At 30.7% G+C, this 13069-nt stretch overlaps 1 protein-coding gene across 1 annotated transcript in view; it reads right to left on the bottom strand.

Annotated features, from left to right (window-relative positions):
* The window catches only part of LOC139523158 (A disintegrin and metalloproteinase with thrombospondin motifs 18-like), an 87759-nt gene that overhangs the window by 57020 nt on the left and 17670 nt on the right, over positions 1 to 13069 (bottom strand). The window lies entirely within an intron of this gene.

Below are 13069 nucleotides of genomic sequence, written 5' to 3' on the forward strand. Positions count from 1 at the left end.
ATTAATACATCAAATAAAGTCAATTTATTTAACAGTCACCTGACTACAAATAACTAAACTTTAACCAATGAACCATACAAAATAAGGTCAAGGTCGGATGAATCCTAGCTAAAGGACATGAAATCTTATAGTGTTCTATACATCAAATATATTGACACACCTAAACTTTAAATTGACCAATGAACCAAGAAAATGAGGTCAAGGTCAGATCAACCTGCAGACAGTCATATACACTTTACAATAATTTCATGCACCAAATATATTTGACATTTTGATTATAGTATCTGAGAAAAGGACCTTACCATGAAAACTTACCCTTAATATCAATGAACCATGAAAATGTAGTAAAGGTCAGATGAACCCCACCAGATTGTCATGTGCAACTTTTTTTCATGCAATAAATATGATTGATCTATAGTTTAAAGTTATTTTAGTATGTAAGAAACAAAAATTACCCTGCAAACTTAGATTGACCAATGAAACATGAACATAAAGTCAATGTCAGATTTGACGGACCACCATATACACCTTACAATCATTCTGTACATCAAACATAGGTTACCTTTTGCTTTTCGTAACTGCTTAAATAATCTAACCTTGAAAAATTATCTTTAACCAATGAACCATGAAAATGAGCTCAAGGTCTGATGCATCCTATCAGATAAATATGTAAACCTTACTATCATTGCATACACATAACTTATATGACATGTTGCTTATTGTATCCGAGTGGCAGAATATACCTTGAAAACTTAAGGTTCATCAATGAACCATGAAAATGAGGTCAAGGGCATTGCATATAGAAACTTCAAAATAAAAAATCATTTCATACATCAAATATAATTTACCATTTCTGAAAATCAGAACTTACCCCCAAAACTTATGGTTGACCAATGAACCATGAAAACAAGGTCAAGTTCAGATACACTTTCTGATATGGGCACCTTACAATCATTCAACAAATATTCCTTAAGTATCTGAAAGAAAGAACTTACCCTGAATACTTGAGGTTGACCAAGGAACCCTGAACATGAGGTCAAGGTCATGTTCACCTTACAATCTTTTCATATGCCAAATATTGTTAACTTTTTGCTTATAGTATCAGAGAAAATGACCTTACCATGAAACTTATCTTTAACCAATGAAAATAAGGTCAATGTAAGATGAACCTGACAGATTGACATACATACCTTACAATCATTACATGGATTAATGTTGAACTATTGCTTATCGTATCCAAGAACAACCATCATGAAAAAAATAACTTTGATCCCTGATCCATGAAATAAGGTCAAGGTGAGGTGAATCCAGTCTGTCATGACTCTAAACAAACACTGATCTGCCCCAATATTCAGAGGTGCGGCTCCTGAAGAATACTAAACTAGTTGGTAATGAAAAATGTGAGAACTGTAGAATGTAATGGCAGTAATGTTGGAAGAAAGAACATTAGAATTTCATCATATCCCCTTCTTTTCTGATTAAAACCTGTGCTTGTTCATACTGTTAAATGTCTTGTCCAAATGGGGACACCTAATCAGATGCTGTGTGTAGGTAACGTTCCACATTATCTGCCAGTATAGAATATTTACATTATCCTTCTTTGATAATTTGTTCTTTTTCTAACTTTGCTTGAAATATTTGCTGTTAAACACTAAGCCAACAACAATCAATCAATAATTCAAACAACTTATCATTTTGAGATTATATTTGGTCACTAGATTTCTGAAACACTTACTAGGTAAAATATAACTACATACTTGCTGACTGTCTTCTAGCTGAACAAAATAGGGTATTGAATGGAAGCAGGTTAAATCAATGCTTTTTGTTCTTTGATATTTTACCTAGACTATGGACTTTTATAAAAGAAAAATCAGTGTCTTTAGCCAAAAACTACAAAACATGAAAAATGTTTTTTTAATTTTTTATCTTTTTTTCATTTTTTTTTTTATAAAAATTCAAAAATATGTGAGGGTATAGACATGGAAAAAAGAAAGGAAGGGAGGCAAAAATTAAACAAACTGTGTATATTGGAATTTAATGCATAAGTGTACTTTAATATTTCTGGTAATAATTGTCCATGCTAACCTAGTCTTAGAACTGAACCCAATTTCTTTTAAAAACATTTATGTTTGAACTTATTATGTTTTAATATTGCACTTTAAATATTTTGATAACTTATTAAAACAGATAAACTTAAGATGTCATACAGTACAACTATATAAAAAAGTACCAGTTGGTCTTTAAAACAATGCTGTTTACTTTGACAAATTCTCCAACAGACACCAAGCCATTGAGAACAACTAAAATTTATTCTTCCCTCTCACCGTAGTTTAAAAAGTCATTCATAAACCAAACTTCTCAATACTATTGTTTATTTAGAATAATTCCTTGTTGAAATGAAAATACTCACACATAAAGAAAACTAGAAATTTGATCTGTTTAAATAAGAAGGATGTGAAAATCTGTGAATGAAAATTAAGCCTTATACATTGAATGGCTATTAAACTGACAGATTTAACATAGTGTTAATTTGATAAGCTAGAGTCTCTGATCCTGAAGACACATATTAAAGTGTCATTAGAAGAAATCTTTTAAGTGTCAGTAACATATCTAGTCAGGCAGTTTCGTGACACCATTTAATTTTTTCAAGGGTTTTTCAGTTTTTTTCACAGGTTCTTTTGTCCATTGCTTTTTTTTTTAGAAATAACTGTGTGTGTCAATTATTTCTATAATACCTGTTAATTTGTGAAAAAAGAGGAATGAATTTCACTGAATCTTTTTTCTGTCAATTAGTCAATAGCTGACATTGCAATATGGCGAAGATGCACTACAATGTGTAAAATGACTACAAAAATTTAAATTACTATGAAATCAGGTAGAATCCACCATTTTTTACATAAGGAAATACCTGTACCAAGTCAGGAATATGACAGTTGTTTAACTGTTGGTATCCAATTGTTTGATTTGTTTAGGCTTTGATGAAGATTTTGCCATTTGGTTAGGGACTTTCCATTTAGAATTTTCCACGGAGTTCAGTATTTTTAATTTTTAACTTAATTAAGGTAGATAGGGTGTCTTCCTCCATCTTGGATTTTGAAATACTAGAAAACAAGGTCTAGATCTTTGATAAAATGTGCAAATTTTTATAGTAGTAGGTAATTCATGTGAAAGAATTGTCATTAAAATATAGAAAATGCCATGTTTGATCATATTTATGATTGTATTTTACAAAAAAAAGAATTCTTCTGTTTGATTTATTTTTTCCCAACTTTGTCAAATAAGGGGAGGCAACTCAAATGCAAGGGCAGATAATTCAGATAGTGTTACTTTTTCTATAGAATGTGTTAGGAATTTACCCATTTTTACATGTAGCATGAAAACGAGTCCGGTGACCCCATTTTTTCTTTTTCTTATCTGAAAGCATAATATTGGGGTTATCTTCTCATATTTTATCTCAAAATTCTATGGTGTGGGTTGCGTTTTATGGCGGAAAATTGGGTTTTCCATGCATAATCTATACAAAATCTTGACAATTTTGCACAACCTGTAGTGTGAAAATAAGTCCGGTGACCCATTCTTTTTATTAATGTTTTTAAACAAGCAGGATATAAACTACATTTTGGCAAATTATTAAAAGATTCTATGGATTATAATTTAGACACCCCATCTACCTTAAGAAGATAATAGCTCTTGTAAAATGATCTCAGAAAACCAAAATGAGGTTATCAGAATTGAACAAGACTTATCAGTCAACAGTGAGCTATCAACAAGTTTTGTTTGTAGTCACTTAAGAACAAGATTAATCAATCAACAGTGAGCTGTGCACAAGTTTTGTTTGAAGTCACTTATGAACAAGACTTATCTGTCAACAGTGAGTTGTGAACAAGTTTTCTTTGAAGTCACTTATGAACAAGACTTATCAGTCAACAGTGAGCTGTGAACTAGTTTTGTTTGTAGTAACTTATGAACATGACTTATCTGTCAACAGTGAGCTCTGAATAAGTTTTGTTTGAAGTCACTTATGAACAAGACTTATCAGTCAACAGTGAGCTGTGAACAAGTTTTATTTGAAGTCACTTATGAACAAGATTTATCAGTCAACAGTGAGCTGTGAACAAGTTTTGTTTGAGGTCACTTATGAACATGAATTATCTGTCAACAGTGAGCTGTGAACAAGTTTTGTTTGAAGTCACTTATGAACGAGATTTATCAGTCAACAGTGAGCTGTGAACAAGTTTTGTTTGAAGTCACTTATGAACAAGACTTATCTGTCAACAGTGAGCTGTGAACAAGTTTTGTTTGAAGTCAATTATGAACAAGACTTATCAGTCAACAGTGAGCTGTGAACAAGTTTTGTATGTTGTCACTTATGGACAAGACTTATCAGTCAACAGTGAGCTGTGAACAAGTAATGTATGTTGTCACTTATGAACAAGACTTATCAGTCAACAGTGAGCTGTGAACAAGTAATGTATGTTGTCACTTAAGAACAAGACTTATCTGTCAACAGTGAGCTGTGAACAAGTTTTGTTTGAAGTCACTTATGAACGAGATTTATCAGTCAACAGTGAGCTGTGAACAAGTTTTGTTTGAAGTCACTTATGAACAAGACTTATCTGTCAACAGTGAGCTGTGAACAAGTTTTGTTTGAAGTCAATTATAAACAAGACTTATCAGTCAACAGTGAGCTGTGAACAAGTTTTGTATGTTGTCACTTATGGACAAGACTTATCAGTCAACAGTGAGCTGTGAACAAGTAATGTATGTTGTCACTTATGAACAAGACTTATCTGTCAACAGTTAGCTGTGAACAAGTTTTGTTTGAAGTCACTTATGAACAAGACTTATCAGTCAACAGTGAGCTGTGAACAAGTTTTGTATGTTGTCACTTAAGAACAAGACTTATCTGTCAACAGTTAGCTGTGAACAAGTTTTGTTTGTAGTAACTTATGGACAAGACTTATCAGTCAACAGTGAGCTGTGAACAAGTTATGTATGTTGTCACTTAAGAACAAGACTTATCTGTCAACAGTTAGCTGTGAACAAGTTTTGTTTGAAGTCACTTATGAACAAGACTTATCAGTCAACAGTGAGCTGTCAACAAGTAATGTATGTCGTCACTTATGAACAAGACCTATCTGTCAACAGTGAGCTGTGAACAAGTTTTGTTTGAAGTCACTTATGAACAAGACTTATCAGTCAACAGTGAGCTGTGAACAAGTAATGTATGTTGTCACTTAAGAACATGACTTATCTGTCAACAGTGAGCTGTGAACAAGTTTTGTTTGAAGTCACTTATGAACAAGACTTATCAGTCAACAGTGAGCTGTGAACAAGTTTTGTATGTTGTCACTTAAGAACAAGACTTATCTGTCAACAGTGAGCTGTGAACAAGTTTTGTTTGAAGTCACTTATGAACAAGACTTATCAGTCAACAGTGAGCTGTGAACATGTAATGTATGTCGTCACTTATGAACAAGACTTATCTGTCAACAGTGAGCTGTGAACAAGTTTTGTTTGAAGTCACTTATGAACAAGACTTATCTGTCAACAGTGAGCTGTGAACAAGTTTTGTTTGAAGTCACTTATGAACAAGACTTATCAGTCAACAGTGAGCTGTGAACAAGAAATGTATGTTGTCACTTATGAACAAGACTTATCTGTCAACAGTGAGCTGTGAACAAGTTTTGTTTGAAGTCACTTATGAACAAGACTTATCAGTCAACAGTGAGCTGTGAACATGTAATGTATGTCGTCACTTATGAACAAGACTTATCAGTCAACAGTGAGCTGTGAACAAGAAATGTATGTTGTCACTTATGAACAAGACTTATCTGTCAACAGTGAGCTGTGAACAAGTTTTGTTTGAAGTCACTTATGAACAAGACTTATCAGTCAACAGTGAGCTGTGAACAAGTAATGTATGTTGTCACTTAAGAACAAGACTTATCTGTCAACAGTGAGCTGTGAACAAGTTTTGTTTGAAGTCACTTATGAACAAGACTTATTAGTCAACAGTGAGCTGTGAACAAGTAATGTATGTTGTCACTTATGGACAAAACTTATGTCAACAAGTTTTGTTTGTAGTCACTTATGAACATGACTCATCTGTCAACAGTGAGCTGTCAACAAGTGTTTTTTGAAGTCACTTATGAACAAGACTCATCTGTCAACAGTGAGCTGTGAACAAGTTTTGTTTGTAGTCACTTATGAACATGACTTATCTGTCAACAGTGAGCTGTGCACATGTGCAAGTTTTGTTTGTAGTCACTGAAGAAAATGACTTATCTGTCAACAGTGAGTGGTGAACAAGTTTTGTTAGTAGTCACTTATGAACAAGACTTATTATCTGTCAAAAGGAAACTGTGAACAAGTAATATTTCAGTCACTTATGAACTTGACTAAAGTGAAAACAGCCAAACAGTGATCAAGGATATAGGTTGTGAAAATTATACTTCTAACTTTAGAACTGGTTGCTTCTCAATGCATATTCATCGTTGTCAGACTATCTTAACTATAGGTTGGATAAGTGTTATGGTGATATGGTACAAAAATGACTTGTTATCAATCATTTATTTAACCTCATGATATATTTAAAACCTTAAGGCACACTTAAAATGAACCTAGAGGTTTTGAAAAGTTTTATTTACACACAGGTACTCATAATAGGGTTCAATGTCAAATATCAAAGATTTTGCCTTGTAAAGCTTTGAAAAGTTTAGATGTTAGCCAAATATACTACTATCTTCATTTTTGTAATTGCTGAAAAACATATTATCATACAGGTACTTAAATTTGCGCTACCATTTGAACTTTCGATACACCAATAGGGATACATAATTTAGCAATTAATTAACCTTTATTACCACAGGGCTCAATTCACCTCAACACTTCATTCATCAAATTAAGATCATATTCTTTATATTTTTGTAACATTTGCCATACATACTATTTATTTCCCAAGCACTTGTTTATTCATAAACCATTTAAAGACATTTAAACCTTAACAAAAAAGGTACCACTATCCTCAATGATTCATTTGAATATATCTTGTGGTTAATGTGGTCTGTCACGTACTCAACAGCGCTTATTCCAGGTTATTATATCATTTTATATTAACCGCATACTTCACTTTTTCAAGCATCTGTACAATAAAAGAGATACAATGAAATTAGTAGGTAAAAACCACATCACTACTATTTAATGATGGGAACTTCAAACTTTTGCTCATATTTTGTGGTTTCTGTATACAGAAATAAGGAGTGTCAGACACTATTCTTTTTTCTATATGTGTAGATTATAGATCATTTTTCACTTCAAAGCTGAAAAAGGAACTAATTGCGCTTCAACAACTAGAAAAAAATAACAATTGAATATAGACTGTTATACAGTCATTACCACTTTGTTGACAAATAGTATTATCCATTAATTCGTAGAAAAATACCACTCTTTTACCGTTTTATTTCTTATGAATAGATGGACTTAAAAAAACTCTGAGACTCCTGTATTGCAAATCAAACTTTCTTTAATAGCTTGAACTGAGATACAGTTTCCATTTTCATTTTTAGTTGATTCAGAAGATTTCCATAGCAGAAAGTTTATGTGTCCTTGAATTGACTCATGAAATTGTTATTTTCTTTCTCCTTTATTAATGTATTTACAGAAAATTGTGTTTCTTTTTTCAGCTTTTTTTAAATTAAAAAAACATTAGTAAGAAAGATAACAACAGTTTACATATATGTTCTTGTATTTCATCTAAAAATAGATGTCAAGTTGACCTTGGCTGTAGAAAGTGAAAAAAGCCACCCATTAAGTGTCAAGTAAATATGATCCCTTACTACATGTAATTACTTTTGACACTTATTTGAAATATCTTACTGTTTTGCATGTAAACTATCTATATCTTCATATAATTGATGAGTGAATTGTAAAATTTGCACCTTTATAAAGTTATCACAAATCTTTGGACTTTCCATGAATTGTAGAATGGAAATGATAAATTAAAGTGAAAATTAAATTATATATGTATATCCTAACGTTAGTACAATTATTTTACTAAGAAACATTAATATCTATACATGGAAAAAAAACCATTTAAATACTATTACAGATACATGGAAAATTTGTCATACATAAACATTACTGCACTTTTGAATACTATATGGATTCATTTTATTTGTTTATAAAAAATTGTGAATTCAGCTTATATGGGATTGGGATTGTATTTATATTGTATTTCGTGTTTTTTCTGAAGTATCTATTCAAGCCTATGGAAGATGTGTACTTTGTTGAACATTTAAATTTGTGGTTTACCGATATTCACAAAATCCACAAAAAATGGTACACCACAAATAATTATTATTTTATTACACTGTAAACCAACTTATATTCACGACTTTCATGAGTTTAAAAATAATGTGAATATTAATCGTTGCCAATATGTAAAAATATGATCTTTCCTTATTTGACCACATAAATTAGATTAAAAATCGTGAAAATAAAATCAATACAAAGTGGCCTTGAAAGAGCCAAACATGAAATAAAGTATCCATGAAAATAAGTTGTTTTACAGTATAAGTATCACCAATTATATCTGGTGACTTGAGGAAGTAGTTAAGATTGACACCATATGGAAAAATTATAATTCAAGACATTTAACAATATTTCATTTTTAAAATAGTTTTAAAAAATCTATAAAATCAAATCTATTGCAATTAATAATATACAAACTTTGATGTCAGTAGCAGGTGCACACTTATTCTAATGTGTTCAATCGAGTGTTTTATACTTTAAGTAAGTAACATAATTTTGAAAGCAACCGATACTACATATGGTACAATGAATTGTATTGGGACTTTTTTTTTTAATATTTCACACCTGTGAGTAGTGGTGACTTCACGTAGAGAATTTCAAATTCATATACAAAATACTTGAACAAAAGACTTGATTTTGTATGAAATCATAATATGCAATGTATATACATCATGTTAATTTTTAACACACTGTAGTGAAAGATTATATGCACCAATAAGGGTAAAACTGCTTTTTAATATACATTTTAAAAGCTAAAATGAATGAGTTTTCAGAGTTTTATCGTACAATGTGAAGGCGCCAATAGGAAAGACATTATACAAATTCAAATAACAACAATAAATTAAAACATAATATCTTGCACTCACTAATGTTCAACGTTTTCTTGTAATACTTTCATAACTTTCTACACTGTTAATTCATCGTAGATAAATCTTTCATCAGGTTGCAAAAATATCAAATTTCAAAGGTATATTGTGTGCATATATACAACTATTAACTGCTTCAGAAATCAATGCGTTACTGAATCATTTTATTAAAATCTTCTTATTAAAGAATATATAAACTTTAGTTTAATTTCCCCTGGAACATTACAATATCCTTTAGTAATTTATTATATAACATTTTGATTAAAGTCAGTTTCAATTTAAATTCAAGATTAAAAAAAAAATTAATTAAATAAAAATCTGTATGAGTATTTATACAAAAGAGAGACAATGTTTTAGTAAAGATTTCTTCTAACCATATATTGAGGTGAATGACCTTGATATGAATAAAAGGTTGTGATGTGAAGACAGTATACATAACAACACAGAACAACCAAACAACTGAATGACTGAAAACAGGGACTGCTAAAGATGTGTGAACAGTTTTTTTGTAATTTTGAAAAATGAAAATACGAAGTAAAAGATGATCTTTGGTCTTTTTTCTTGTAGGGTTATTATGTTAACTATTTTTTCAAACAGAAACAGACTTTCAGAAAAGTTTTTTCAACCCAAGATAGCTGAACAGATGTATTGATTTTCATTTGCATATAAGGGCATCATAAGGTAGATTTGTATCTAATGCAGCTCATGTATCAAAAACAACCAATGACAATATTTGTGACTTTGATCTAGAACTTATACATGTGGCTAGGTTAAACTATTTTTTTAAACAGTTAAATTTAATAAAAAAAAACTTTCTGAGAGATGTACTTTAAAACCACTATTAAAAGATTGTATGCCATAGACAATTGTACCCAACCAATGTGAAACTGAGGAATACAGCCACAAGGTGTTAGTATGCTGCAAAATGCCACACATAGATCAGTATGGAAGATTTCTGGCAAATGGTCACACAGTAATTCTATTTATTAAGAGTCCTTACAATAGTAAGGAAAAGGGTTAAAATTTTATTATATTGGAAGAATTTTCAAATTAAAGTGACAGTAATAGAAATGCTGAGTAATGTAAATAAGAAAAACTAAACTAAACCAGGAAAGACACCTAGAGGTTGTAGTAATATTTCAACAATTAACAAGTGTCTGTACCTTATTTCAGTCAAACTCTTTATTATTTTAGAGAAGACTGAGTTTTGAATAAATAAAAACGTGAGCTTCTTAAAGAAATTAAAGCTGGCTTAAAATGATTAATTATAGTTCTGTTTAACTAAAGAATTTGCAGTGGCTTTACAATCTTGGTTTTTAGAACTTAATTTGATTTTGTATCTTAGTCATCAAATCAGAGACGGCCAATAATATATGGCAGCTATAAGGATGGACAAATCTAGTACCAAAAATTCATTGGGCTCTAGTAGGTTATCCCACTTAACCCTTTCCTCCATGGAATATTTTTTTATAAATACTTCATTCGCATAGGATTTTTTCAATTAAAAAAATCCTTGTCACTATTATTAAGCAATTATAAAAAGTGCTAAACTGATCACATTTTTATACGGTTTAAAGATAACACTCCTGGTCCTTATAGATTGTTCAGCAAGGTCAAGCCCAAGGTCCTAGGCGTGATTTGACCATGTTTGAGTCACATCATTCAACCTGTTAAGAAATGCCATTTCCATATTGTTAGAATTTCTACATGTCTTTGAGGAGGTGAAATGTGATTTAGAAATGATGTATATATAAGTCATCCATTTCAAGGAATTTAACTTTAACTATACATTTTCATTAGATAGCATGCCTTACACATTTAAAATTTCCTAGCCCTTGCAGCAGTGAACTGGATCAAACATTTGTATATGCACGATTTCAATGTAACAGCTTCTGTCATTTTTATCTAAAAGGGGATCTTGTTTTAATATCTGCACATCTCACTAACAAGGAGGAGAGATTATTGGTATTAGTTTGTCAGCATCAATTTATGCACAAGTTATTTCAAACTTTTAATATTTGAAAATGAAATATTCAAAAGAAATAATTTGCGGAAACAAAATATTACAATACACAATAAAATTTGCAAATTAGTTTTTTTACTTAACTGCTGAAAACTAAAATTTTCTTTAATCAAGTTCAGAATGTTAAAAAAAAAAGATAACTCCATACGGCTTAATAAATTCATGATCAATTAATCCACAATGTGATCCACAGTTTGGAAGGAACCGATTCTTTAATAGAGGCATTTAATTTTCAATATGATTTTAATACACATCCTGTGTCAAAACTTTGCTTGTCGTCGCAGCCTGCATGAACACAGGAATATATTCCAATTCAGATTGCTCAACTTTTAAGCTACAATGAGGTCTAAGAAATTGTATCACTTTAATTTCCATTCTTTAAAAAAACGTAAACTTAATATGTACAAGCAATTTCACATCTTCAAAATCTCAAGGGCTCGTTATTAAAAATTATTATGAATTAATAATAACATTTATTTTACATAACCAGCCACATTACATCGTGTGTGAGTCACTAAAACATTATTATTAATATGTAAAAAAAAAAATAACCATTTAACCTGTCAACGCTATTTATGATTCAGATCTTCTGTCCTTCATACAAAGAGATTATCTCATAACCAACTGGGATACTTGTACCTATGCCAAATTAAATTTAGGTTTTTACAATAAAATTAGTATAAAAAGTTTCTCTATTGTAATCTAGAGCTACATAGTCATCACAAACTATTTCTTACTCATTTTTATTTCCATTAAATGTTATTTGTCCTAGTCTACATTTTATGTAACAATCTGGCCAATGTTATATAATAAATGATTAATTGTATCAAGGAAATGTACGTTAGGAAAAAAAAGTAAGTTACGAAGCAATGAGCTGGCTTACATGTATGTATGTCAAATGACTGTAAATGTATGTATGTCAAATGACTGTAAATGTATGTATGTCAAATTACTGTAAATGTATGTATGTTTAAGGACTGAACATGTATGTATGCCAAATGACTGAACATGTATGTATGTCAAATTACTGTAAATGTATGTATGTTTAATGACTGAACATGTATGTATGCCAAATAACTGAACATGTATGTATGCCAAATGACTGAACAAGTATGTACATCAAATGGCTGAACATGTATGTATGTCAAATTACTGTAAATGTATGTATGTCAAATGGCTGTAAATATATGTATGTCAAATGACTAAACATGTATGTAGGTCAAAGGACTGTAAATGTATGTATGTCTAATGGCTGTAAATATATGTATGTCAAATGACTAAACATGTATGTAGGTCAAAGGACTGTTCAAGTATGTATGTCAAATGACTGAACATGTATGTATGTCAAAGGACTGTAAATGTATGTATGTCAAAGGCCTATACATGTATGTATGTCAAATGGCTGTAAATATATGTATGTTAATTGACTGTACAAGTATGTATGTCAAAGGACTTAAAATGTATGTATGTCAAAGGCCTATACATGTTTGTATGTCAAAGGTCTGAACATGTATGTATGCCAAATGACTGATAAAGTATGTACGTCAAATGGCTGAACATGTATGTATGTCAAATTACTGTAAATGTATGTATGTCAAATGGCTGTAAATATATATATATATATGTTAAATGACTGTACAAGTATGTATGTCAAATGACTAAACATGTATGTAGGTCAAAGGACTGTTCAAGTATGTATGTCAAATGACTGAACATGTATGTATGTCAAAGGACTGTACATGTATGTATGTCAAAGGCCTATACATGTATGTATGTCAAATGGCTGTAAATATATGTATGTTAATTGACTGTACAAGTATGTATGTCAAAGGACTTAAAATGTATGTATGTCAAAGGCCTATACATG

The sequence above is a fragment of the Mytilus edulis genome, chromosome 5 (assembly GCF_963676685.1).
Source record: "Mytilus edulis chromosome 5, xbMytEdul2.2, whole genome shotgun sequence".
Taxonomy (NCBI): Eukaryota; Metazoa; Mollusca; class Bivalvia; order Mytilida; family Mytilidae; genus Mytilus; species Mytilus edulis.